The sequence below is a fragment of the Gossypium hirsutum genome, chromosome A04 (assembly GCF_007990345.1).
Source record: "Gossypium hirsutum isolate 1008001.06 chromosome A04, Gossypium_hirsutum_v2.1, whole genome shotgun sequence".
Lineage (NCBI taxonomy): Eukaryota > Viridiplantae > Streptophyta > Magnoliopsida > Malvales > Malvaceae > Gossypium > Gossypium hirsutum.
The window spans coordinates 73,125,846-73,136,022 of NC_053427.1; positions in this window are offsets into that span (position 1 = coordinate 73,125,846).

Below are 10,177 nucleotides of genomic sequence, written 5' to 3' on the forward strand. Positions count from 1 at the left end.
AATCTCTCTTATGGGATTGAGCCACTCATTTAATTCATAATCTTAATCTCAATTTAATTATACATGTAAAGAACACAATTGAATCAAAAGAGAAAAGAGATTAGAATAATCATGGGATTGGTGTCAAGTAGAGCACAGAGTAACGAATCTTTCGATTTGAATAATCAAATATGATTGCTTGCGAAGAAAAAATAACTGAAAGACTTTAATATATAAAAGAACTCTTTGATCAAAACTGTTTCCAAGAGGAAAAACAAGGAGTTTAAGAAAAATGAATAAAATCTAAATCTAATCGTACTCCTAAACTACAAGGTTTTTGAATACATCTAAGACGAATTAGTTACATCAAAGCTCTGAAGTCTTATTTATAGGAGTGTTAGTAGCCCAAATTAGGTCTTTGGCACGTCCTAGGTCTTCATATAAAGTTGATAGTATGGACAAAAATGATCCCAAGAGACTTGGGCATCATGTTGACCTATTTCGTGCCATAGGCTTTGCATGGTGCGACACAACAACCAATTTGTGCCTTAGTTCATTTCATGCTTTGACAGCTCAAGAAGCTTGTACATCACTCGTCCTTTGATCCTACTTCAATTGGGCTTATAATTCATCATCCTACACACTCAATTACACAAATTAGAACTACTTAAGACTCGTAAGGTCACAACACTCGTAAAATATGTTTAAAACACTCATTTTTATTAAATTTTACTACTAACTACTAAATACCAAAAACGTAATATAAAATAATAATTTCGCTACAAAACAAGCTCTTTAAGTGCGAAATAACCCAAAATTACTAATTCATTTGACGTTAAGTCATGGTGATCGAATTTCTCAACTTTTCCTATCAAGAGACAACTTATAATTCTTTAATTGAGATAGGGAATGTACCTATGAGTCGGATGAAGTCCTAAACTAATCCAAAATAATATTTTGATAACGAACACCAAAATTTTCTTATGGTGTCACGAGGTCCCATGTTTCTTCCTCGAGAAGTCGTCCCTGTTCATCGTGATGTTGTAACTTCGTGCTTCCTTTAGTCGAGATGTCACCTACTGTTTCTTTCTTTGACTTCATATTACTTGAGACACTCTGATTTGTTGTGTCTTTAAATATAGGCGACTTCTTTTTTGAACAAATCATAGCAGATTCATCGAACGTAACTTCTCTACTAACAATTACTTTGTTGGTTTCCTAACACCACAATTTAAAACCTCTCATAACAGTAGAGAATCCCAGAAATACGCATTTCACGACCCTTGATTCAACCTTCCCCTGGCTCACTTTTGTATAAGCAGGACAATCGAAAATTTTAATGTTAGAATAATTGGGAAGATTACCTGACCATATCTACTATGAAAATTTTTTGTTCAATGTTTGATAAGGAGAACAGTTAACCAAATGGCTTGTCAAACTGACGGCTTTAGCCCAAAAATCCATCCCCAAACCCACATTAGAAAGCATACATTGAGCCTTTTCGAGCAAGGTTTTGTTCATTCTTTCAGAAATTTTATTCTGTTGTGGAGCACCAACAATAGTTCGATGTCTTTCTATCCCTTCCTATTTGCAGTAATTGTTAAACTCTGATGAACAGAAATCAATACCATTATTCGTTTTCAACTGCTTCATGGACCTCCCGGTCCATTTTTCTATCTATGTTTTCCACTGCTTAAAGATTCTGAATACTTCATTTCTTTGTTCCAAAAAATAAACCCAAATTTTCCTAGAATGGTCATCAATAAAAGTTAGAAAATATTTATTATATCCTTTTGTGATGTCAAGAGTCGGAACCCATAAATTAGAATGAATATAGTCGAGAGTCATTTTTGTTCTATGCACTGCTGAATCAAAACTAACATATGTCTGCTTCCAGTAAGTGTAGTGCTCGTAGAAACCTAACTTTCCAACTCTAGTGTTTTTAAGAAGACCTCTTTTACCCAATGTTGTCATACCTTTCTCACTTATATGACCAAGTTATATGTGCCACAATTTGGTTGATTTGGAACCTGTGGAGAAAGAATCATGTCACATTGTCGCGACATCATAGTGGTCCTCATCGTGACATGACAATGATTTTGGCTCTTCTTTGGTGATTTCAACCACACTAGTTACCATTAACCCTTGTAGAATGTACAAGCTACCTTTTTTTCTGTCATCTCATTACAACAAGAGCTCCACGAGAAAATTTTAAGTCATTTGACTCATTAATAATCCTGCAACCATTAAAGTCCAAAATTTTCAATGAGATGAGATTTTTCTTTTAAGTTAAGTAAATACCTGACATCTAATAGTGTTTGAATAATTTCGTCATGCATCTTTATTTATATTGTTCCTATTTCAGTTATCTTACATGGAGAATTATTTCCCATTTGCACAACTCCACCTTCAACTAAACTATCCGTGGACAACCAGTCTCTATTGGGATACATGTGATAGAAGCACCCTAAATCTAAGATCCATTCGGAAGTAAGTTTGAAGCTTTCACTTGTCGACACTAATAAGAAATCATCATCTCTTTCTTCAGCTACACTAGCATTAGCCACTTCTGTTTTCTACTTACCTTGCTCGTCATTTTCGGCATCTCTTTTATTATTATTCTAAAGTTTGTAACATTCTGCTTTAATGTAGCCCATCTTCTTACAATAGCCATACTATTTGTCTCAGTTCCTTAATTTTGATCTTGCCCTAGACCTGTTTCGATCTACCTTTTTGGATTGTTGTTTACCCCTTGCAACTAGAATTGAGGCTTGCCCATCTGACTTTTTATTTGGGCCTAACTCATTATCAAGTTTGTCTTTTCTCAATAGATTTTTCTTCACGTCCTCGAACAATATACTATCTCTTACATAAATCAGGTTTTCCCTAAATTGTAAAAAGAGGCCAAAGAACATAACAACAACATACCTTGATACTCGTCGTTGATATCTGCTTTGAGATTCTTTAGGTTATTTAAAAGGGTAACAAACTCACTAATGTGAGTTCTAATGGACTCACCTTCAACCATTTTGAACGTGTAGATATGTTGTTTTAGAGCTAACCTGTTGGTTAGGGATTTCATCATATATAAGGCTTTCAGTTTCCTCCATAACGCAGATGTTGTTTTCTCCATTAGAACTTCTTGTAACACATTATTCATGAGGCATAACTAAATAATAGGTAGAGCTTTTTCATCAAGCTCTTCCCATTTTTTATTGATCATATTTGTGGGCTTCTTACTTGTAATGACCTTTTTCAGATCGTTCTAAACCAATATTGTTTTCATATGAACTTGCCACGGACTGAAAAACCATAATTTCGTTGAACTTCTCAATATCGAACTTTGTCGTTGCAATCTCCGAATAGGTTGAATGCAAAAATCAAACCAGGTTCTGATACCAATTTGTTGGGAATAAACTCATGTAAGCAACGAACAAGTAAAATAAATGATAAAATTGAAAAAATCGAACACACAAATTTTACATGGAAAAACTCCTCAAAAAAGGATAAAAAACCACGGGCAAAAAGAGATTTCACTAATATAAAAACTAGCACGAAGATGGAGAGAATCAAAAGAAAAACCCGAAACCTTAAAAGAAAAACCCTTCAAACTCAAAACGCAAAATTCTTTCAATCTGTATATTTTATATATTGTTATAAACCTAGAGTAAGTAAGGCCTATTTATAAGCTAAAATTCATAGCATTTATGACTAGAATATCCCTAAGTAAATCAAATTTTAAGTGAAAAACTAAATCAGAGTTTAACTAAGAGAAGAAAATCGAGAAACTTGAGGAACATGTCATCACGTCATGACATGGCATTTGGTCGTCGGAACGAAGAATGATTATGTCATCGAGACAAAAGTTTTCTTCTCGTCATGATGCCGAATGCTCATCAAGATGAGGAGTTTTCCCTCGTTGCGACATCACTCACTATTTTGGTCGAAATGTAAGGCATACTTTCATATATTTTGTCATTAGTTTTAACATTTTTTTTATAAATAATTTATGACAAAAAAATGAGTATATTATTTTTATAATATATAGCATGGACAAATAAATAAGTTATATCCATACATGGTCATAAATTTTTATAAATAAATGTTTTATAATTTTTTATAATATTTAAATTATTTTTATAATAAGCTTTTTTAACATAACAATAGATATCTTTTAAGATTTAAATAAATTTTTTATAACTTTATAAAATACACATTATTTTTATAAAATATTTTTTAAGATTTATAATATAATATTTTTTTTCCATAACCATCCTAAACACTCATAAATGTCATGCTTATAATATAATTTTCTAACTTATATAAAAATATTTTTTTAAAATTGTGTTCATGTGTAATTACATGTGTAATTACTCCAATTCTCACACTTTCCCTAAGAATTGGAAAGTGTAATTGGGATGCTTCAATTACATTGAATTCAATGAGAACCACTAATTATAACGGTTACCCAAATATGCCACCCTTGTGTAATTACAAGCAATTACACCCAAATTCAATTACTAGATGGCTTTTCAAATGCTACCCTAATAGAATTGATTCCATGCATGCTCCAGTTCCAAAAAACATTGTTAGCATGTTGATCAATAAAGCCTACCACTTGTTGCATTGTGAACTCCTCCACCTATAATTATTTCTTATTTTGCATAAGGTTAAAATATGTCACAAGTCTTTTTACTCTCCAAGAATTCAATCCTTGTACTTTTATTTATGGGAATTTAGTCCCTCTACATTTTTAGATTTTAAAATTTATGTTCAATTGTTAATATTGTTGATATTGTTAAATCTTTTTTTGTTAGATTCAAGTTAATTACAACATCATTTTTTTTAATTGCATGGCTATTAAGTAAGTTTTTTTTCTTCAAAATGTCATAGAAAAAAATTTAATAAAATAAATTAACAGTATTAACAACTGGGATGAATTTTGAAATATGAAAAGTAAATGGGCTAAATTCTTGAAAATAAAAGTACAATAACTAAATTCCAAATTTTCAAAGAGTTCAACGGCTTATGGCATATTTTTGAAAAGTTGCCCTTTAAGAGTATGTTGGGTCTAGGCTTCCATGTTCGTCCTCCAACATCTGAAAATTGGATGATCATCCTCAATATATATAGTTTATCATTGTGTAATACCCTATAATCGCCTGATCGTCAGGTCCAAGCTACAAGATGTCACATTCGTTACCAGAGCAACTATAGCTAATTTCAACACGGTTTAACCATTCCATCATGCTAACAAGTATAAAACAGATTCATGATATGTTGTATAATCATTTCCAAGCCTAATACGAGCTTACAAAAGCTCTTGTGCTAACTCGAGGTTAGTTAAGAACCTAACTGAAAAGTTTTCAAAAATCACGGGTTGACATCATGGCACTATGGCTATCACGTCGTGACCTCATCAATCAGTGAGTGTTGTTGCGACTTCAAAAAACTCAAGGATGTGATACCACTCTCTGTCAATTTAAGTCACAACATTGGGTACTCGTCGTCACGACTTAGCCCCTATTTTGGCAAAATAACTTTGGAACACATTGAATGTTTCCTACCAAAATCATTTTAACATATATAGGTTCACCCCAATTTCATCAAGTCATCATATTAGGCCAACTTATGCAAATAAAGCTTAAGAAACCTTTGAAATCAAGTGTTCAAATGGTGTTAAACAAATTATCAAAAACTTGGCATAAATTAGGCTATTTACCAACCTTAACATTCACTTTATGATGACCATTTACATAGAAAGAGACCTTATATACATGCCACAATAATAGGTACCAAAATGAACATACTTTTGCCATTTTGATGATAGTGTGATATCCGCACTGATCCAACTTTGAGAGTTATGAAGACTAGGGATCTATACATATGGAAAACAATTATAGGTAAGCATTTAATGCTTAGTAAGTTCAAATGGAATTTACAACACTTACCTTGACCATAGGTGAGCATGTTAACTACCAAAAGAATAGGCGTAAATCTAGCTAAAACATGACACATAATAACACAATAAAGTGGGCATAGGAAACATTGTAACACCCCTAACCCATATCAGTCGCCGAATTAGGGTTACGAGGCATTAATGGACATAACATAGCTTAGTACTTTCATATAATACATTACATGTACAAAGATATATCAACTTCTTTCCAATAATTCTCAAACTCGAATAGAAACTATTTACTAATTCATATAAATCAAATGTGTGACAGCCCTAAATTGACCCTAGTCGGAAAGTGGTTTCGGGACCACAAAACCGAGTCATAAAAATAATTAACCGTTATATTTGATGCTTATTATATGTAGATAGGCATGTGTGAAAATTTCATGTTTGAATTTTGTTAATTGTAAGTGAATTTTTCTAAATAGGACTTGTGTGAGAAAATTTAGAAATGTGCTAGGCACATGTTAAAGTGGCCTATTGATGCATGCTAGAAAATGCTTGTCCTTGCATGTCAAATTACCCAAAACTTAGGATGGTGGCCGGCCATGCTATGGGTTAAAAGGTATTATAAACATTTTATGTTAGTGTTTTATGTTAGGAATAATAAAATAAGGAGCATGGGTGATGAAAAAAAAAGGAGAAAAAGTTCTCATTTTGTTCTTCTTGACCGAAAAATCAAAGGAAAGAAAGGAAGAAAGGTTGAAGAGGTTCGGCCATGCTTGTAACTAGGTTAAGGTATGTTTGATGTTATTCCATGAAATTCATGCATATTTTTAGATGTTAGTTTGAATTCTACCTAGCCCATGGTTTAAATTCTTTTTTTTTCTATTTGATGGGGATGATACTCGGCCATGGATGTTGTCATTCTTGCTTGGTGTTGATGTTGTGTTGATGAGGTATCAAGTTATTTTAGTAACCCATGTCAAAATTATGAAAATCATGGTATGGTGTCTTGAGCATTCGGCCATGGTAGGAAGTAGAAGAGAAATATGGTTGTTGTTCATGTTATTTGGATGAAAAGAAAAGGGGTTAGTAGTTAGATGAAGTAGAGTCTAACAAATGAGCACATATGTGCATTAGTTGCTAGATGGAGAAAAATCGGCTAGCAAGTTATGTACTAAGGCCGAATATGATTTTGAACATTATTGAGTAATGTATGTGTTTTGAATTGATGGAATGGAGAGGATGCTTTAATTGTGTTATGCACAAATATATGTTAAATTAAGGTTTGCTAAGCTAGCTATTAAGGTGAAGTGCAAATATTAGTATTTGATTACTAGTGTATATATGTGTATTAGCCGAGTTTTGAACTTGAAACAAAATGGTATTTAGTCAATACAAGTGACCATATTTGTAGAATGTATTAAGTATACAATCGGCCTCAAAATAGACATGCATATTCGGCCACATGAATGAATACATAGGTTGATGTGTACGTTCGGCTATAGGTAAGCATATTGATGGCTTTATCTTGACTTAGAAAAATCGGCTAAAGGGGAATATGGGCAAACATGTTGAAATTGATTCATGATTTCATACATATATGACTCTAATGCCTAATATACATGGGCTAAGTACCTTGAGTTTCTCTTTGATGTTCAAAATGATTAAATCAATTTATTTGTTAAATTAAGCTCAAGAACAAAGGGGAACTAAATCTGATAAAGGAAAGGAAAAGGTGATCGAATAGCCGTTGAAATCGTTCGACAACATCCGAGGTAAGTTTTCGAGTAATGGAACTCAGATTATGATTCGATTAGATCATGTTATGAGCAAATCAAAATCATGTTCTTTGTATGTAGCTATTGAGCCGAAAATGATAATTCTTGATAAGTGACTTTTGTTTGAATTCTAGTTATGAAAATGAAATACAGATGTGTCATGATTTATTGATATGTGCATGAATATTCGGATGATAACCGGGCTAAGTCCCGAAGGCATTTGTTCTAGCGACTAATTCCGGGCTAAGCCCCGAAGGCATTTGTGCTAGTGACTAATTCCGGGCTAAGCCTCGAAGGCATTTGTGCGAGTTACTATATCCGGGCTAAGTCCCGAAGGCATTTGTGCGAGTTACTATATCCGGGCTAAGTCCCGAAGGCATTTGTACGAGTTACTATATCCAGGCTAAGTCCCGAAGGCATTTGTGCGAGTTACTATATCCGGGCTAAGTCCCGAAGGCAGTTGAGCGAGTAGCTATATCCGGCTAAATCCCGAAGGTACTTGGTTTGGGAATGAGCGATCTTGCTGTAATAATTTCAATTAATACGCTCGTAAAATCCCAACGATGAGGTATGTTTCGTATATGCATTAGAATAGTTGATTCCTTTTAAATAGTATTCGCTTAGTCGATTAATAAGCTTCCGACCTTTGGTTAAGTTGATCCCTTATGTATGAATATAAGGGTTGGAAATGTGAAGTAGGTATGATTTTGAGAATATGTGTATATGAAATTATCCGTTTAGTCATATGAATGCTATACTTCAGTTGTGCCTAATTTCATTGCTCAAAACTTACTAAGCATTAAATGCTTATTCCGTTTCTTTGATTCTCTGTTTTATAGATTTTGGTTCGTCAGCTATCGGACTCGGGAGTGTCAAAGTCAAAGTCGCCCACACTATCAAAGCCCTTTTGGTACTCTTTTAGTTGAACTCTGATAATGGCATGTATAGGGCTGCCCTTTTGTTGTTAGTCAAGTACTTTGGTATTGTATATATTTGGATAGCCATGCGAAAATGGCTTATATATTTTGAGCATAGCGTTATAATCGTTTTGTATATATATGGTTGTTGAGAGGTGTGGAAATGCTTGGCAATAATTAGCCATTGGAATGGTTAATCACGATCATATTTTTGTGCTATGTATGTAAAAGGGCTAGTTGAATCATGGAAATTATGAAATAGGTAAAGTCTACCTTAAAAACAGATACCGACAGCAGCAGTGATGTGAATTTAAAAAATCACTAAAAATAGTAGGAATAGAATTAAATTGTGAATAAATTATCTAATCGAACCTTGATGAATCTATTTTCATATGAAAGTAACGAAATGATCATATGAGCCGTATTTTATGAGATGTTTAAGTTTTCGTGAAACAGCGCTAGAGCAATTTCTGGATCCCCTGTTCTGACTTTGGAAATTCATTATAAATTAACCAGAGATAATTAGAATTCATACCATATATGTATAGATTCCTTTTCGAGTCTAGTTTCTTTAGAAACAAACGAAATAAGTATTGAAGCCCTGTAAAGGGAGATATCTAAGTCGTAATGCATGAAGATCAGAGTAGTAGAACCCTGAAACAGGGGAGACTTTAACTAATAAACTGTACTAATTGGCTTGACCAAAAATTACAGAAAACAATTTTTAGATGTACATATGAGTCTAGTTTCAGGAAAAATTTACGGAACTGGTTTTCGAGTTTTGAACCTTGAGATATGATTTTTAAGGTGACAGTGACGCAGTTAGCCAGCTTGTTTGGAAATTTTAAAATGGACTGTGCAAATAAATAAATTAAGTCTGTTTGCACCTCGTGTTCGACTCCGGCAACGGTCTCGGATACGGGGTGTTACAAAATGTGCACATGGAAACCATTTAACCTATTAAAAGTAATCATGCTTTATAATTCTATTACATCAATATCTTCAGCCTATTCAAGTATTCGAACCAAGCTATTATACATCAAGACCAAAATATACATATATTTCATAATTACAAAGTTTGAATTATATGGCCATCAATTCTATAACATTCGAATACCTAAGTCATAATTAATCATATTTCAATTCATAATTCGAGCTTACAATAAGACATCCACTAGTGCAAATTTACTTCTGTCTAAATACTAAACATACCATTTTACATATCTATGTACATTCGCATATTATACCATTCCACCCCATATCACACGGCATAATATTCATTAGCATAAAAGATAATAGCTAGCATTACAACATGGCCAAATATACTTCTTTTACATTGCAAAGTCATGCGCATATTACATATCAATGTGGACCATTTTTTAACACAAATGTCAAGTCATATCATACCTAATTCGCAAGCCAAATAACATGTCTAACCATCATATATTCAACCAACCTAGGAACCATTTCTAAACATAATTACCAAATCAAAACATACCAAAATTTATATGCTAGCATCATGACAAAATTACAAGTACACAACCAATTCATTTCTCACCTATTCGGTTATCAAAATTAACCACTAAAGTCATACCAAT